Here is a 19,937-nt window from a genome sequence, read left to right as displayed (position 1 = left end):
TGCAAGAGGTTTCAGAAAAACAGGTAATATTTAAGTTTATAATCCCAGTTCTCTTTTGACCGCACATATGTACAAGAATAGAATCTAGCCTATGACTCACAAATGTCAGTGTTCAGCATATAAGGAGGTTAAACTGAAAACTGTGATAGGTATTTCAATTCTTACAGGTGACCATTTTCAAACATTTGAAATTAGTGAATATCAGAAGTACCCAGCAACCAGGACCAGAGAAACATCAAGGGATTTTCCATTGGAGAGGTACAGGCAATCTGTGTGTACATGTAAACTGCCACAGCCTCTGCCTACTTATGTTTGACTATTTTGTTTTTGTTAGTCTTGTGCAAATAATGTCCAGGGGAAAATGTAGGAGAGGTATACATCCACTTCAATCACACCTATTCATCTGATAACTAGCACTAACAGCGTGCACCATGGAGCCAAAATACTATTAGAGTGAGAACTAACAGATGTGGGTGTGATAGAATACATGAAAATCTAAAAAGAAAACATTTCTATTGCTCTCTGGCTTACTTGGTAAATCACCTGAAAGCGTTATTTCTCATTGCTGATGAATCCTGACTCAGTGCTAAAGTTCTTGCAATAGCTTGAAGGCATATGTAACATTATCTAACACCTTACACTAAACACATTTATAAAAAGCACTGGTCTTTTAAAAAGATTTTTACAACTGCGTTTAGCTACAAGCCTCTCAAGAGTTTCGGGTCTGTTGCAGGGGGTGGGTGTTGGGGGTTTGTTTCCCAAGCATGAGACTGTTCATCAAGACAGGGCAGCAGAAGGGTGTCCTTCCTATCTGTCACCTGTGAGAGACTGGTGGGAGGGAACATTCCTTCTGAGCCACACTGACCATGACTACTTGTCCCCCTCATTCTCTGGTACCCTATACCAAGCCCAGACCAGGCTAAACAGCCGTGTCTATCACCTGAGTTCACAGAGCAGGAAAAAAACTACAGAACAGAGTGGTAAATGACGAAGCTAAACACATAGCTGCAGAGTGAGAGGTGGGAGCAATTGCATGAGGATTCTGATGGTAGATTTAACTGGGATAGTCAAACCTCGTCCCTTTGCTATGTGTGGCTGGACGATTGGGTGTTTGCTTCTTAGCTCTCCCTCAGGTACAGCCTAGCATATTAATATGAAATTAAATCAACAGTGACTTATATTGGTAAACTGGCCAGGGACCTGGGTGATGGAAAAATGAAACACACTGCTTTCAGCCTTTTCTGAGATGGGCCAGTACCAGAGGAGATGGTAAAAATACTGGATCCTAAAGTGACTGGACAGATTGATGGAATAAAGAAACATCTGAGCATGTAAAATACAAATTCTCAGGTTCAGAAAGTGCATGAACCGCACATTATTAGTGGGAGAGTATTCCAGGACAGTGTCACTGCATGTTTGTCTTATTCATATACTCTTCATGGGACATACTTTACTAATCACAGCTGCAGGCAGTAGACTGGGAGAGATGGAGCTTCGGCGTGATCCTCCACAGCCACTCCTCTGTACTTACATACGCAAGCACCTGAGCACAAGGAACTCTATAAGCCTTGCAAGGTTCAGTATTAAAGAACCCTTATTCCTGCATGTTCTCAATTAATCCTATGAAATGCACAGGTAGTAGGTGTTAAACATTTCAAAACAGACACACTGTAATTATTACTTATGAGAGTTTTCCTTTTTTTCCCTTTTTGGCTTTCCACCATCTTAACAGCTGCAGTTTTGCACGGTTTTGACATCGATTCCAGTAAAGTGAGCCTTTTATTGGCTGTCTTCCTTCCCCTCCTCTGATTTAATCTATACTTTCTTTTCATTAAGGTTCCTACCATATATATAAAAGACTTTTGTATTATAGGTAAATGTTATGTTTCAGCAAAATCTAATATAACTTCACCGGTGACTACACATAATGGATAACGTTATGAGGATTTAAGTAAGAAGATAGGGCAGGCTGCAGTGATCAGGCACCGGGCTCAGTCAAATGTACTGACCAGACCCATTTCACATGTAACCCATCCTTTTTATACCCCTTTCTGTTTATTCTTCCTTTGTGCCCTGCGATTCCCTTCCCCTGCATGTTGCCTCATCAGTTTGCATAATTCCACTAATCCCCCATCCCGATATCCAGGACCCCCAGGTCTGCATCCTTATCAGTTGTGAAGGGCGGCCCCTCTTTGAAGCGATGCCTGCAGTTTCTTGATAGTCCTCAATCAGTGTGACTGGCCAGGCTGGTTGCTTGTCATCATGGTGTCATTCTTGTTATTGTTTCTCTGTGAGGTCTGTGGCTCTGTATGTTTTATTTATTGCCTCCCTTTCCCTTAGCATCCCGTTTGACAAGGCCCTTGATCGGATAATCTTAGGGGAGCAGACACTCTCTTTCCACATACCTTAACAGGTAATCCGCGTGATTGCTCTGCATAATATAACAACACAGAATGATTTTTTAATACTTTTAAACTTTGTGTGTCTGAATCCCTCAAACCTAAAAACAATCCCTGGTTTTCAACCTCCTTCATTTAATCAAGCAATGAACCCCCACCATGACAAAATACATATAGTAATGCAAATGGAAACATTTGCCTAACTCCAAATATTAAACTGTTCTCTTAAACTATTTATTCCAATGTCTATTAGATTAATTCAACACTCATGCTGCACTAGATTTCCCAAATCTGCTCTGGCAAGAAAGCTGTACAAAGTATGTAGCACACAGTTTAAAGTACCATTTGTTACACACACTACAATTTAGCCTACCAAAGAACTCCACCTTACAGACAAATTCAGAAAACAAGTCTCTTGGATGAGTTCAAGGTCTCTTTCTTCCTCTTGGACTTTGCATCTGCTCCCTGGCTCTTGATGGTTGCACCATCCCTTCTCACAGACCACTGCTGCACCCAGACTAGCAGAAATCATCTGTAACAAGGGACCTGACCTCATGTTCCGGTAAATGGCAGAGAAGGAAGCCCTTCTCACTCCGTTGCAGCCTGTCTGCAGCAATCCCTGCAGCTACTTCCAAGCTCTAAATAAGGAAGCAAAATGCATCTAGTTGGCCATGCCAGCGCTGAGAGGATATTATCTTTTAGCAGGAGCTGAAGGCAAAGAGTGAAAAATCCAAGTGAAACCAACGTTCTCCTCAAATATAAATGGTTTCACATTTTCTATATTAAAAAAATATATAAATATATGTTTAAACATATATACATGATTTTAACAACATCCTCAACAGTATCTATGATATTATTTCAGTAAGATATATTAGGGAATTAAATATGGATTTTACATACTTAGCCTCTTCATTTTAAAACAGTTTTACATGTCTGCCTACAAAACATAATCAATAAATAGGGGCCATCCAAAGAACTTCAGATTAAAATTACATTATTTATAATTTGAATAATGGCAACAACATCTACAAGTATTTTAATGAACTATTCTCCACAAAGACATGAAAAAAATTGACCATATGTGAAACAAATTAAGAAATTTTGCATACTAATTTAATCTTTCTGAGAAAATTATAACAGGCAGTGACCTTCCAGCTTTTATATAGGAGAAATAACTATGGCAGCTAAGATAATGGCTAGGTAAACAATTATTGACACATTAACTTCTATTTTTTTTTATATTCAACTAATCCCAATACAAACTTAACAAACTTAAAATGTTAGTGCTTTTAAATTATTTTGAAATAAATGCTTCCTAGTGTTTCAGTGATGAAAAAATAGCTCTAAGAAGGCATTTCACACACACAGTGAAGTGCATGCTGATCTTACCAGAAGACGACCACCACCTAGTGTCTAATGCTAGTGTTATCAACGTGGTAGGAGCGAGGGAACGACTCGCACCGCAAAGTAACTCTAGGAGTAGGAAATCGCATCTGAATTTGCTAGAAGACTACATAGCTACTTTCCCGCAATTAACTAGCAGTCCAAAAGAATAACATAAAATATATGTTAAAACTGGCCCAGCCATAAGAAATTAAAGAAATACCAGAGCCTTTCAAAATGAAAGCGTGCAGGTCACCATTTGGGACAATTGTGTATTGAAAGTTCTTGGCACTAACATATCCTCCTCTTACACACTGAGGTGCATATGGACACTGTCAGACTGACAGGCAAGAATGCAGGTTGGTTACTTGCTAATACATAGCAAACAGAAAATACCAATCCATCAGAGCTTATTCTTGCTGTACTTGAGTAAAAAATGAAGTCTTTACAGCAGACGCTGGCTCCAGTGAATGTTACCTCCCATTTAGCAGCAGAACAGTAGGTTGCTAATGTCATTTAATAGATTTCAGAACTGCAGTGCTGAAGAAAGCATGCCATTTAAATACCTACAAGGCAGAGGTATTTAAACCTAGAGCTGAGATACTGAGAACTGCAAAAAATGTGGTAAGAATCCTGTGAGGAACTGCACTAACACAGAGAACTGGTGAAAGATGCTGTCTGAGCAGGTAAAAACATAACCAGTATCACTAAAATCTGCAGAAAAAAAACAAACAGGAAACTAGATAGTGGCCTAATGTTTTGCTTAGTATACATTTCAGTGTTAAAGGAAGGTGGCCATAGAAAATGCAAACAGAAGGATGTCACAGTAAGTCATCACTGTGAAGATAACACTTCAATATGTATTTGTAAATTTCTGTGGAAGATTTAATTAAAATAATACCCTTGCAATGACACAGGTGTATATCCTAAGAAATGGCAAGAGATAACCGCTAATTTTAAAGCTGCATTTTAAATACTTGACTTAGTAAAATCCTGAACTGGATATATCATTAAATCATTTGCCCTCTGTTTTCCAAATTTGTGTTTCAGATACAAAATATTCTCCCAGAAAAAGCAGCAAAGGCCAATACAATTGAAAGAATCTAAAGGAAAATACTGGGATTTAAAATGGTGACAATTCAGACTTCAACTTATGCCAAATTAAAACTGTTTTTTATAAAAATCATACACAACTGCCTTGCATAGTGGTAAGGCCTTTGTGTTTAACATTTGAAGGATACAAATTATTTTGTCTGTTGGTCTTTCCCGTTATGTATAAGCACTAAAACTATTGTTTAACTGTTTTAAATATTTTCTCCTTATTCAAGGCAAAGTCGAATAGACAATAAAGTTGAAAAGACAATAAGTTACTAAGTGATACATTGAACTAAAAAAATACAGCTCTAAAAATAAGCTAAGTAACTGCTTTCTTTCAGGAAATATGTTTCCAAGCCTACAAACATACCCGGAAAATGGGTTCTGAACAAAACTGGAAGCTACTTTTGGAATTTTCAATTAATATCAGTGTAAGATATTGCTTACATTCTTCAAAGGAAATGGTTAATACACTTCACGGTACACAGGGTACCTGTAAACACAGTGTACAACTGCTGTTTCTGCATCAAATAAAGTGAGTAGAAGTCAAGTTAAGTACACGATGAGAAATCACATGTAAATATCAAACACAGACATGCAGCCTAATCATTGGCCATATTTCTCACAACTGGAAGTTTTTTACTTGACCTTTGGCAATATCTGGATATTCTGCAGGTTATCATAAGAAATGGCTACTCTTTTTAAAAAAAGTTTTAGTTGCAATTAGTTCATTTCCCGAACAACACTGAATTGTTTTCATTTGTGAAAGTATGTAACTGTTTCTGAAGCCAAAACCAGATTTGAGCTTTCTTAAAATAATTAGTTACTTTTCTACCAAACACCATTATACTTACAAATCCGTTACAATATCTTACCGCTTGTCCTGCAGGTAATCATTTAAATAACTTTATGCACATGCTGCAACATAAAACACTTCCAAAATACTGCATTTTTCCAAAAATCTGTACATTAAAAATTTCATTTCAAATTTGATGCATGTTATTATATTTACCTACATATTTTACTTGAAAAGGCATAGTATTACTTCTGTAATCCTGTTGCTGACATACAGGAATCCTGCATGTTGACATACACTAGACCCCCCCAAAATTTTATGTATTATCTTATCATCTCAGTTAAAGTGAAACGCTGAAGTGAAATGATTTCTTCATAACCACAATGGTAAGTCATAGCAAAAAACTGTTCTAAGTGTTCTTGAAGTTATTTACAAACTCTGCATTGCTTCATTGTATACACACACAATAAAGAACAGGAATTAGTGACAGTAGGGGACCAGAGAGACTACGGAATATCAAAATAACGCTTTTTAGCATTGAATACATCTTTTTTTCATTGCTTATCAGTAAATCTATCAGTAGCATTTCTTGTATGTTTGTAACATTTAAAATTCCTGTGTCATGGCACAGAAACCCCACCAGTGCTGAGAACTGTACAAGCACAAAACAAAAAGCCGTTCCCATTCCCAGTAGAAGCAAGCATTACTTCAGTATGCTTTAACTACACACACAGCTTGTTCAACAGAAAAACAGAGGGACTGCAAATAGTTCTTTTGCAGATGCTAGGAAGAGGTTCCCTTAAATGAGAATACCGCACATTGTCATAAAAGACACTGGTGATATGGCAGTAGAAACTAATTTTTATCTTTTCCTTGTCTGTGGACATGACTAATTTTGATCAACTTAACAGCAAAAAAGTGTTTTACACCAGAGTTTAAAAAAACCTATTTTAGGAGAGGATTTCAACAGTCATTTAACAGACTGATTCTGTAAGTGTTACAGTCTGCTGAATCTTGAATTGCTACTGCAGTCGGTTTTCATTACATTGTTTTCTTTTGACATTAAATTTCCAACCCATTACACCTCAGAAGCACACAACAGCCTCCTCCTTAACTGAGAAACAGAGCTTACTGATATAACTGTAAAAGAAAAGACAAAGCTTAAGTATTACAAAATACTGTAACTACAAAACAATTGTTTATAGGGTATTTCACAAAAAGCTGATAGTAGTATGTTTTCTGTTGGTATCACTTAAGAAGGCAACTTCTCACAAATCTGACTCATACGGGGTTTTCTGAGTTTTGCAAAATCAATAAATGTTTGATATTTTCCATAATATGGTTTCAGAGAACCTCAAAACAGTCTAAAATAGGTGATTACATTTGGAAAACTGGAAACGGATAACCATTTCAGGAAGTAGTTTAAAAGTATCTAAATGATCTGCCTTCATCACCAACTATAACGGAATAATTTAACACGTAGTACAGAGAGACTACTGTCAAATGCTGATCTGCCAAAACAGGGATGGGTAGTATGCAGCCCAGCCTCAGTTCCTCAAAAATTTCAAACACAGTTTTGTATTCTGCTGGGCTTACACACCCTCATGTTCACAGGAAACACATTAAAGAGCCTTGAAAAAACTAACAAATTGAGTTGTGAAGCTGCTAATAGTATAGCAGCTTATTAGCCACACTTAGGTGTCTCTTAAACAGTAGTCAAAATTTTAGAGAGTAGGAAAAATATCTTGTTTTACTCAGGAACTAAAAATGGTCCCCTGCAAAAAGCCCATTTCATGTCAACAGCTTCTATTCTACCCAAGACTGCAATACAGGCAGTGCCCTAATAACTTATCCAAGTCAACGGAAAACAATGATACCCAGGATTTTGCAAAATCCAACGCTACTGACTCAAGCAGAAGCAATGAGAGCACCTACAGTAAACTCATTACTATCTAAACCTCAACATAGATAATTAGCTGCTGACATATCCTAAAATAAGACCAGTGCTCTCTTGATCTCAAGAAAGTGAGTGTAATCTGTCTGGATCTAAAGAAAGCATCACAGAGCAATTTTACAGAAATCTTTTCAGCTTGCTTTGAAATAAAAACAAAGGTACCAAAGTATACAGCTATTACCTCTGGTATATCCCCATTTTAAATGGCAATCTTTAAGAAGGAAGGTTGAGTCACACAATACAGTTAAATATAGAGTTTGAAGAGCCAGTAAAGGTAACTGAATTGAAACCTGACACTATAACCTAGCATGTTAACTGTATAATTATGTATAATTCAGGAAAGAGTTAAACTACCTTGGTGGCACAATAAGAAAACTCTTTTAAGGCTATCTTTCAGCCACAGGTAGTAAGACAGACCATAAAGTGATTGTCTCTTCTCTGACCTCTTACACCTCTTACTCCTATTTTTCCTTTGTTCTCTTTCACTAGATCCATAGATTTCTCTGCTTAATGTCATTAGCATTGCAGATTTCTCTTCTGATTTTGCCTCTTAGCCTGGTGTCTAAGAGAACACCCCATGGGTAAAAGAATATTTCATGCCTAGATTTTTTTCTGACAACTACTAATAAAAATAATACTTTCCTAAAACCACTGGCTTACTTTCAGTGTGATCGAGTCTAAAGGTCCTATCAGTCTCAGCTCAAACCTAAGTGTTCTTTAAAGATCCCAATGATTTATTCTGGGCAGATCTACTCAGCAGTATGTGGTCCCTCTGCTGGCCTCCCTTCTAAAGAGCCCACTACCTTGCTCCATCTGCACTGGAGGGGCATGTACTCCGAACGCAATAGAGAAGAGCTGTGTTTCTGAAATATCAAGCTAAGAGTCTGAAAAGAAAGTTCAGATGGGACTGTGAAATTTCAGAAAACAGAAGTCAGAAGAGGTTCACTTCCTGCAGGGAAAGAGGGTAAGAACAGGCTGTAACTGCTGGCTACTATTGTTTCTAATCAGGGACGACTAAGTGCCTATAATTGCTGCCAGCTGCTCAGCAGAGGTCAGAAAGGAAAACTGAATGTTAGGAATTACTAAGACAAAAATATAGAACAAAATAAAGAAATTTTTTTGCCACTGGTCATATATATAGGACCTACAAAAGGATGTTCAACTGTACGGAATGCCTTGCATACAAAAAATAACTATATAGCAGCCACCAGCCTGTGACTCCCCAGATCCCCCTTTTTGCCTTAATGGAAGATGTGTATGATGTTTGCATTTTTCAGACATCAACAACCTCCCTTGATCACCATGACCTTTCAAAGGTGACAGAGTGGCCTCACAATGACATCAACCAACTGCCCCATCTCCCTTAGGTGTATCCCATCTAGTCCCACAGATTCTGTATGTCCAGTACACTTCAGTCTTTCTTTAGTCTGTCGTCTTCTGCAGACAATGCTCCACTTCCTCAGGCTGTGCTACTAGGCGGAGGGACCTAGGAGGCCTGGGAGCAGATGAAAACAAAAACCAGTGCAAAGAACGCACTTTTGAGGAGGCACTTGATAAGGCCTTTTCCATATCCTTTGTCACTAGGTCCCTTGCCCCTCCTAAGCAGCGGGCCCACAGTTTCCTTGGTTTTCCTTTTGCTGACCGTGCACTTACAGAAGTCCCTCGTGCTACCCTTCACATCCCTTGCTAGTTTCAGCTCCAGCAGAACTTTGGGTCTCCTAATTTGACCCCTGTATATAAGACTATTCATACCCTGTGCCCTGGGTATCTGCTTTTGGTCGATGTTCAGGACAGGATCTTGCGTGAGATGGAGCTTTCTTTATGACCCAGTACAATAATTATGAAGTTTTTATGCTCCAGTACACTCCAAAGAGTGTCCCCCAGGAACTAATGAAGTAAGCTGCTGTCAACTCAGACCCATTAGTCAGAAAGGAAATGCTCACCAAAATAGTTTAAAAGACTCCATTTTTAAAAATGCAGTTTTCTCCTTACCCATTTAAAGTTTCCACAAATGGTAATATAAACTAGGTCTATACGAAATATACTTTTCCTGCAGAACCGCTCTGAGTGGCGAAATTCCTCTCCCTTCCTCCACAAGGGCTGATGCAAGTTGGGAAAAGGGGAAGTCTCTGTCACAAGAGAGTGGACAAAGGTTAAAAAAATGAAAGTCTAGAGCTTAACATAGCTATTAGAAAAAGAATTCTATTCCTTCTTGGTGGATAAATTCAGTTACGGAGAAAAAAAAACATTCAAGGACTTCTTCAGAAGCTATCTCCGTTACAATGTTTTGTCATACCTGAACACGACTGCACGCATTCAACTGAGGCTGACACAGTCCTCATGGCAATTTTGAAAGTCTTGTAGCCCAAAAGAAAAGGTTTACTCCTGATATAATTCTGAAGACATGTATCTACACTGATTGCAAAATCACAACTCTGAGCAATAGCATTACCTTCTTCCTGCTGTTCAGGAAGAAAAATTGGTACCATAGATCCCCAGGATGACTATCTTCACCCTTTGCACCAAACTTATGTCTTCTTTTTCTACCTAGCCTTTCTTCCTTGCCATTTGCACACCATTACAGCATTTTCTTCACCTTTTTTTTTTTTGTTCATTTTCTTGATTTCTGTATGAGTCAGACATATGGACTAAAAAGTGGTTGCAGTACAGAGGCCATTCTCCCAGACTGTGAAAATGTTTCAGTAGGTTGTATTTGCACTACAGACCACTTGAACCATGTCCCTTTAAAGAAATCTTTGTATGTTTATTTGGGAATAAGGAGGGGATTTGATTGGAATCTGACTAGCTGAGCAGGGATTATAGAACAACATGCTTTAGTTAATAATTTTCTTTACATTTCAAATGTAAATTAAGAAACTTCCTGCTAATCCATTTGAACAAAAAAGTGATGTCTGGTTTTGTGAGACCAAGAAAGTCTGAGATTGTATGTGACAGAAAGAAAACCGGCTTTAAAAACCTCAGAGGCCTTTATAAAGAGAGATACTTTAAAATTCAGAAAGATCTCTGAAACCTAATTTTTTCTGTACATCTGACAAACGTTAAAAGCACATAGGGAAACGTAAAGAAACATTTGTTATAATACTGTTAAGACTCACCAAAGGACTTTTAGCAATAAAACTACACAGGAAGTTACTTCAAAGCTGCTTGAATTTCTACTGGAAACACACACAAACGGTAATTTTGGTTTCATATTCTCTCTGCTTAAATGCCTTTTATTTATAAATTACAATAGTGGCAGAGCTCCACTTCAGGGAAAAAAACACAACTCTATTCCAGAAATGGGCATATATTATAGATGTAAATATACAGCTTTCTGCTGCCTTACAGATGCCTATGTTTATTTATATCTATCTGCAGTCCTACATTACTTCTGGGGGCAAGAATCATCTATGTCCTCTCCTTGTACAATGCCCACAGTTACAGGGTTTTGGTCCACAAATGACAGTAATATAGACAATGAAATCATGAATGTAATATGCTTGATTTTTCCTATCTGAGGAATGTAAGGAATGAGCTGGAGTTGACTTGTGGTGATGACAATGCAAGTTAAATACAGGTAAGTATGAGAAGTGCAACTGGTATGCAAATGGACATCCAAAATGTAACCTCTTTTAAAGGGAACCCAGAACAGTACTAAAAATACAGTGGAAGACTTTTTTTCTGCCTGTCAGATTGTCTAAAATCCTCAGTGAAGGACAAAGGGAAACTAAAAAATGCTGGTACAGAAACCTGATCAGCATCCATGACATTTTTATTCACAGTAACAAAAGCAATGGAGTACCAGCTGGTATTTCAGACTGTACAACACTTCAGGTCTAGAATCTTAGATAAACTGCCAAAGACAGCGAACATGGTACTGCAGTGCTGTGATAAGGCTGATAATATACAAGTAAACAGATCTGTTTTGAGGCTGATCAAAGAGAGCACATTCAGCAGTTTCTAAGGTAATACATTTATATTTATCTTTATTAGATTTTCTTGAAGAAATAGTTTTCACTGTTATCTTCCAGCATGTACAAATGTTTATGTAAGGATTTTATATATTAAAAATAAGTTAATGCAATTATCTCCTCCTGAGGCAGACACTTCAATATACAAAGAAAATTTAGTTATTTCTCAGGGAGAAAAAAAAATAGTCTAGTTCATTTCCAAGATTGTGACAGTTTGGATAAATACGCTCCAAATAAATTATTGGTTAAAAATAGGAAACAAAGGAGAAGAGTAAATGAAGTTCCACAGGGATCTGGGTAAGAATTTAGGCTGCTTCATATACATTCATAAATGACCTGGAAAAGGGGGGGTAAAGAGTAAGGTAACAATGTTCACTCATGCTACGAAGTTATTAAGGTAGTAATACTAAGAGGTGAATGTGAAGAATTTCAGAAGGCTTTTATAGGACTGAGTAACTGGAAAATAAAATGGTAAATGAAATTTGGTATCAATAGATGCAGCTGATACCCAGGGGGAAAACCATATATAGATACATATATTAAAAAGGACAGGTTCTGAGCTTATTTTCACCCAGGAGCAGATCTTGGCATTATGTTAGATCTTGGCATTACTTCCATAAAAACATGGATTCAGTGCTCAGGAATAGTACAAAAAAAAAAAAGCTATTGGAAAATACTGGGAAAGGAATAGATAATATACTTTTGCCCCTGTACAAATCCTGGGTTTGTCTCTACCTTGAATACGTTGCAGAGCACTAGTATTGTCACTTAGAGTAGAATATTTACTTGAAATGGAAGAAATACAAAGAAAACAAGAATCGAAGGTATGGAATGGTTTCCACAGAAGATACTAGGTAGCCTGGGACCCTTCACTCTCGCTGAAGAATGGCTGAATGGAGACATAATAGAGGTCTACACATCATGAAGGACAGGGAGAAGATGGGATTGACTGTTTACTCCTCCTTCAAAAACAAGAATAAAATGCAACAGATATGAAGCTAGAGCGAAACGAGTCCAGGAAATAAATAAATAAAAACAAAACAAAAAAAAACCCCACAAAACTATCAAAACCAAAAGGGAAATATTTCTCCATGCAATGGGAAGCAGACCTGTGAAATTCCTTATCAAAAGACATTGTGGATACAAGAAGCTGACATAAGCTCAAGGCAAAATTGGATGTGCGACTGAAGGAGAGATCCACTGAGAATTAAAGATAGGCAAAAAAATATATTAATGAACAGGGTCAGGAAATTCCTTCAACTAAAAAGGTGAGAAGATGGGAAGGTATTAAGGGAGTATCACATGTGCTTGGCCTGTTCTTACCCTTCCAGTCTGTCTGTGGTCCCCTCAGATATAGAGTACTTGGCAAAATGTGTCCTTCATTTCAGTCAGCATGGGTATTCTTATGTTCTTAATGTCACTGCTGTAGCCTAATAAAATAATTTTTTATTTAGATGAAAATTCACTTCACTTCTACACCTCAATTAAATCTATTGAATTAAGAGGCAGAATTTTTGCTAATTCCATTCTTCAGCAGCTAGAAACAGTTTAATGTTTTTTCAGGAAAAACTCCCATCTCTTCCTGACTTCTGCACGTGTGTCATTTTACATCTAGAAATTCTGCTTGTAGTACCTAGTCAGCACTGATACTGATGCATTTTGGAACGGCATATGGGTAGTTCAATTCTAATGCTCGTAGTTTAAGAAAGAGGTAGAAATGTGGGAGACATTTCAGAAAGGAATCACAGGTTTAAATAAAGTATTGAAAAATGTCTTGCAGTGAAAGACACCAGGATCATACCTTGTTCAATTTATCAAAACAAAAAGGAGCAATTTGATCATATTAACTGTGAGAATGTGGGACACACTCGTCTGACAGGTAAAGACCCTACAAAATCTAGTGGCACAAAGCTATGATTGCCCAGATTTCACCTTGGGAGAGAAAGGATTTATCCCAACCATTTATTCCAGTATAGTTATCGATCTTTTCTTATGTGCAGTTCAGAGGATCAAAATTAGAAGCCTGAATTTCTTGGAGTCAATGCAGAGAGTGGCAATTCCCTCCAGAGTGGCGATTCAAAGTGCGTAAATTCAATGCCTAAATATACTTCCCTACTTTGTACTGTACAGCAGTAGCCACAAACACAAACATAAAGCAAGGGTGATTAAGCATTTGAACAAATTCCTAACACTTGTATGGGATTCTTTTTAATATTATTTTTAAACCAACATTATATGACTTTTCTACCCCAAAAAATAAAAAGAAGGAGCTCTAATTAACTGTACCTGTTGGGAAGTTTTATGCTTTTTATCATCCAGAATGTTAGACTAGATGTTCCTATGAGCCCTCTTGTCCTTCAAATCCATGCCTCTACTATTTATTAAGAAAGGAAAACAAATGAAGTTGACAAACAAGTACCTAGCATTTTTTAATAACATATTTTACCATGTGACTGTTCACAGACAGCGAGTTTTACTTAAACAGTTGTTAGAAAGTAAACACACTCTTTTTGCTACAGTTAAATGGCAGTAGATCATAAGCTATTCACAACTCAAATATTTTTACAGTGTAATTAAGATCACATCTTACTGAAATCTTATAAGGCCAGTTTCTAAAAGATGCAGACAAGAAGCTGCATTGTCAGCCTTTATTAACCTAAACCAGTAAACTATAGGTTTTAGACTCTGTGCAACGGATCTGTGTAATTCCTGCTCACTCTAAGGGCAATTAGGCTCACTCAAAGGGATCAGTAAGTTTTTTGTCTTTTTCAGCTACTAGTAATAGCTGGTGGCAGGCTATTGAGAAATAGCAGGATATAAAAATGGCACGTATTGATGGCAGTTCACTCATCAAGATCACAGCATATCTATGTGCAGCTTACTACAACACCCAGATTAAAAGAAACTAGGAAGAGCCTAAACAAGGAGCAGCCTATACCCAGTCTGTTCGATTTCATAGTTCCAAGTAAACGTCCTTTGATGAATTCCCTGTATTCTGAAAATAGTTTATTCCCACCTTTTTTTTTTTCCTCCTTGCTTAAACCTGCTGTTAGTCCATGAAGCAGCTTGCTTTTCTATGTCAAATGGCTAATTTGTCTCAAGTCTTTCCTAAGGTCCTTGCTGATTTTTTTAGAAAATGTGAGTTTAAAAAAAAAAACCACATCAATGTATTCACTTGTTTCTGATTCCTTCAAAGAACTAGCAAATATATTTGTGAGGTGAACTTTCCTTTTATGAAAACCAGAATGATTCCTTCCTATTTTTCCTTCCAAAGAAGACAGACCTACCTGTGAAGCTCCCAAGGTATTCCCTAAAGCACTTTTTCTAAAGAAGTATGCTATACTTGTGACCTTCCATTCCTCTGTCACCATGGCTGATTTAAACGGTAAGTTACATACTGCAGTAGGTAATGCAAGAATTTCATATTTTAACGTCCTTGGAACTCTTACACAAGTATTATCTGGCTCAGAGAATTGAATAGAATTAAATATTTCAATTTGCTTCAAACAAGCTTCATACTGATACTTCAGTTTGATAGAAGTTTTTCAGACTTACCCTCTTTTGTGTTTTAAATACTATACTAGTTTTGATGATATTACAAGTTTCTCTTCAAAATATTTTGTACTGTATTACTTCAAATTTCAAACGATTTCCTTATTTGGGCGTGACTTCCATTTTCTGAAGGATGCCCTAACAGCCTCCTTCAGCTGTCTGTTGAACCATGTCAGTGATTTTCCTGTTCTTCTAGACTCATCATTACTTCATCATTAAAATAGGAATAATAATTATGTGTTTATGTTGCAAGGCTATTTACGAAGATGTATTTATGAGGCTCCATACTTAATTCTGAAGTACTGAAGTCTATAAAAAGATCATGGTAGAATTACCTGAAGTCAGAATATCTCTGAATTTCAGACAATTCCTACGACTAAGATTTTGGGGAAAATATTTTAAAAGAGTTTAATTTATTTTCAATATAAAGTAGAGACATCATCTCCTTCAGTTTTACCTGTAGCTTCTGTGAAACCTCTACACTACTCATTAAGCTTACGAAAAATGTGGATGCCAGTGATGTAGTTATTACAGGTAAAACTGTTAAGTCCCTATGTATTTTGTTCTCCAGATCAAAAAACCCCCATTTTTTCAGTATTTATGAATATTAGACATATCATCGCTAGTTCTAAATATCTCATTGTAAATATGTAAAATATGTTACACAGTTTCCATATCTCTTTTTTTTTTCCCAAATCTGACAACAGCATGGGGAACTAAACAGACCAGCTGATTCACTACATCTTGTTATCCTGATATCCATACGCTCGCCCTTACATAGTAAACATCTATACACTGGGGCTCCTTGCCCCTGAAGGGTGAGCCAACTTCTGTTTATCCAAAAGCAGTATCCTACCTATGGCCAATATCCTGGAGCAGATGCAGAATTGTAACATAAGGTATTAAGCAAAGAGCACACCCTTAAAGACTGTACTGGTTTTGTGTCTATTTATCTGCCCATTCCACTGTACCCCCCTAACTCCCTCTTGTCCAATTTCAATGAAATTTAATTATGGTGATGTGAAAATAGCACCTGGGTACAGGATAGAAACCTTATTAGCCTCTCTTCTGAAAAAAAAAAAAAAAGATAAAAAGAAAAAAACAGGCAGGGCTCAGTCCTTATCCATTCTGTGGGGAATAATCATTCAGCACTCACACAGCTCTGAACTCGGAAGATGCTGCCTTCTGTCCAGTCATATACACACACACACACAGAGGTTTTAGGCAGCAGATGAGACTGCTTTAAGTAACATTTGTGAGAGGGAACAGAGGACACTACTGTTGGCTTGCTATAGAAGGTATAGGGAGGAGATGAGAGTATTGTCAGCAAGCCTGAGGGACATCACCTGGACCTGAAAATGTTGTATATGCAGCTGCTCATGGGAAGGACGATGTGGCATTTTCAACAACAACAACAAATGAAAAAAGAGTTCTTGCAACTTCTATTAAACTCATGGAACTCATTGCCGAAGGATATTATGGATCTTGAAATGGGCTCAAGAGACGACTAAATGAGGCACAGACACAAAACTCAAGAGACACAGAAAAGCAGTCCTTTGAGGGTTACTACAGTGGCAAAACCACATTGAGTTTAGAAGCTTTCTGCAGGTAGAAATACTTGAAGCTGAGACACTATTCATGGAGAGTACCACATATGACTTCTATATGCAGATACGTAAGGAAAATTAAGAGAAGGGAAATTCTGGAGACATGATTCTGCATTTGATGAGAGCTATTGGGCTGATTTGCTATGGCTGTTCTTAAGCGAGGGTATTGAGGATATTGGAGATGGGAAGGAGAGCTGAAGTTATTTTAGTAAGTGAATGCAGGTGATGTAGAACACATAATTAAGCAGCAAAATTTTGTTAGTTTTCTTGCCAAAGAAAAAATAATTAAAAGCATCCAATAATGGATTCATAAAATGAAAAGCATTGTGAACTGCGTTGAGATGATGCTGGATAGCAATACCATCTGAATATTTCATCTTAATGATACCAAAAAAATGTATTCCAATAATTCAAGCATTATGATGCAATTATATCTTTGGACAAAGGTTCAGTGGGGTTTTGGTGATCTTTAAGTGTTAGTAGTTCTTCATGGCCATTAGCCCCCACTTCCTAGTGGATCTGCTTGCACTGGAAGGCCAGGATCTCCCCCAGCCTATTCCACCAAACACAGAGGAGGTTATAGCACCAACCGTTGCTCTCTGTTCCAGCACCATTGTGAAAGAGAAAAGCACTGCCAGGCGAGGGGTTGGGACAGGGGTCCTCTCCGTACTGTGCACGTAGACCACTGCCACAGCATGAGAGAGGAGTGGAGCCAAGGATAGGCAGGGGCAGAAGCAAAGGAGGGCCAGGCAGGGGTAAAATGGCACCAGACCAGGCCAGGTGTCAGCTGTGCAGAGGGAGCCATGAAAGTATTATAGATGTGACAAAATTATTGATACCTAATTTCATATCTTAGTACTGTATTTCAGTACCACTTAGAACTGCTTTCCTACCATAGTATGGTACATCTATATAATTCTTAACTTCAGGCAACAAGACAAGCTTTGCCTGTATTACACAAAACCTTTTTCTTTCTACTTATTTTTTTTACTCCACAGAAAAAGGGAAAAGAAAAAAAAATCTTGTACTGAAAAAAAGTATCTCCAAGAACAGTATCTGTGCACTCAGCCATTCTGGCTAAGTACCTGCATTAACTGTATTTGGAAAAATATATTAAAAATGGTTTAAAAGAGACATACTTTCCTGGCTCAAGTTCATGACACTTTTCCTCTAAAAGAACTTGAAAATAAACATTTTTTACAATTTCTTATAAGCATGGCTTGTTAAAAAAAGGCTTACACCACTTTCTTAAAGTAGGGCAGAGAAGTGAGAACAGTCCCAACTAAATAATCCAAATGAAACTTTAATTGGAGTGTCCAGATCTTGTGCACTGAAAAGAGCTCATCATCTCCAAAAGCTGGCAAAGGGTTCCTAGACTCACCAGTCTCTTAGCTTTACAGACCCGCCAAAACTGAATGCCCACATAAGAAAGTTTTAAAATTGGCAATCTTGAGGTGCACAGATAACCACCAAGAAGCGAAGTTACTTTACCTTGTCCTGGTCTCAGCTGGGATAGAGTTAGTTTTCTTCCTAGGAGCTGGTATAGTGCTGTGTTTTGGATTTAGGATGAGGATAATGTTGATAACACACTGATGTTGCTAAGTAGTGCTTACACTAAATCCAGGACTTTTCAGCATCTCATGCTCTACTGACTGAGGAGGCTGGGGGTGCACAAGAAGCCGTGAGGGGACACAGCCGGGACAGCTGACCCCAACTGACCAAAGGGATATTCCATACCATATGGCATCATGCTCACTATATAAAGCTGGGGAAGAAGGAGGAAGGGGAACATTCGGAGTGATGGTGTTTGTCTTCCCAAGTAACCGTTACGCGTGATGGAGCCCTGCTTTCCTGGAGATGGCTGAGCACCTGCCTGCCCATGGGAAGGAGTGTATGAATTCCTTGTTTTGCTTTGCTTCTGTGCACAGCTCTTGCTTCACCTGTTAAACACTATCTGAATGCATGAGTTGCCTCACTTTTAGTCTTCTGAACCTCTCCCCCATCCCACCGGGGCGGGGTGAGCAAGTGGCTGGGCGGTGCTTAGCAGCCAGCTGGGGTTATACCAGTACAACCTAAAGTAACAAATTTGCAGGATTTGGGGAAAATTGTAGTGGGTTTCGACATATAATGTGCAGATACCCACATCTACATACTTCACTTTAAAATAAGTATTCATTTGTTCTTAAGGTTAACAAAAACTTTGATTTTTTTGGAATCTTTTGTTTCTAGTTCAGAACTGTCGCTGGCTGTAAGGCAGAAGGATACAAAACATGGTGGAAACGAGCACACATCTTACAGTCTCTCAGGAAAACTGTGTTATTTTATCCTCTACATGCAAGTAAGTCAGTCTGAAGCATCTGAAAGCAGTTTGAATGAAAACCCGATACAAGTAACTGTTAGGACTCCTATTTAACATATGGAGGGAAAAAAGATTAAGTCATTTGCTGAGAGCAAAGGACTACAGAATTAGATACAATCCACCAGACTTCAGCAATTCAAATAATCACACAAAATGAAAATATACACACCTTATCCAGAGAGAAAACTGCAAACTGAAAAAAATGCTGGTTTTTTTTTTTTGTGAAAAGAGCTCTGTTTTCCTATTTCCTTTCCTTAGAGGATTATCCCATTTATTTTCAAATCAATCAGGCTATACAGCACATGTTCTACCTTTTCTACCATACCCTATAAAATTGCAATTGCCATTACCTGGATTTTTTTCTTGCGTTGATAATGAATACGGCAGGGAGTACACTTTTTGAGAAGTTTGAAAGGGTCACCCCAGTTGGTACAGAGGATTAAAATACACCCAAACAAAAATATTCCTCAGTTGTTTTTGTTAATTTTTCCATGAAATATGAGTTTCACTGCATGTTTTTGTCTTTTAAAAACAGTGGCTTGTGATCTGAGAGCCCCTGTTACAGCAGGTGTTTAAAACCTAGAACGCCAGTAGCCAAGGTGCTTCATTTGTGAAGCTGTATGTGGAGTGGTACTTCTCAGCCATCATACCAGCATTTTTCAAGGGAAGTATCCAATTCCATTATGTGATCTCATTGTTTCTATTAACTATTTTAAATGCCTGTATGAAGGCATATTTCTCCTATAAACTGAAACGGCTTTATTTTCTAGCTTGTCATGGTAGATTTCAAAGAACATACTACGTGTTACTTACAGTAA

The 19,937-nt window shown here is 37.8% G+C and overlaps 1 protein-coding gene across 1 annotated transcript in view; it reads right to left on the bottom strand.

Annotated features, from left to right (window-relative positions):
• Positions 1-19,937, bottom strand: part of TSHR (thyroid stimulating hormone receptor) — a 60,311-nt gene that overhangs the window by 35,999 nt on the left and 4,375 nt on the right. The window lies entirely within an intron of this gene.

This window comes from Phalacrocorax carbo, chromosome 9, assembly GCF_963921805.1.
Source record: "Phalacrocorax carbo chromosome 9, bPhaCar2.1, whole genome shotgun sequence".
Taxonomy (NCBI): Eukaryota; Metazoa; Chordata; class Aves; order Suliformes; family Phalacrocoracidae; genus Phalacrocorax; species Phalacrocorax carbo.
This window is presented reverse-complemented; position numbering and strand designations above follow the sequence as displayed.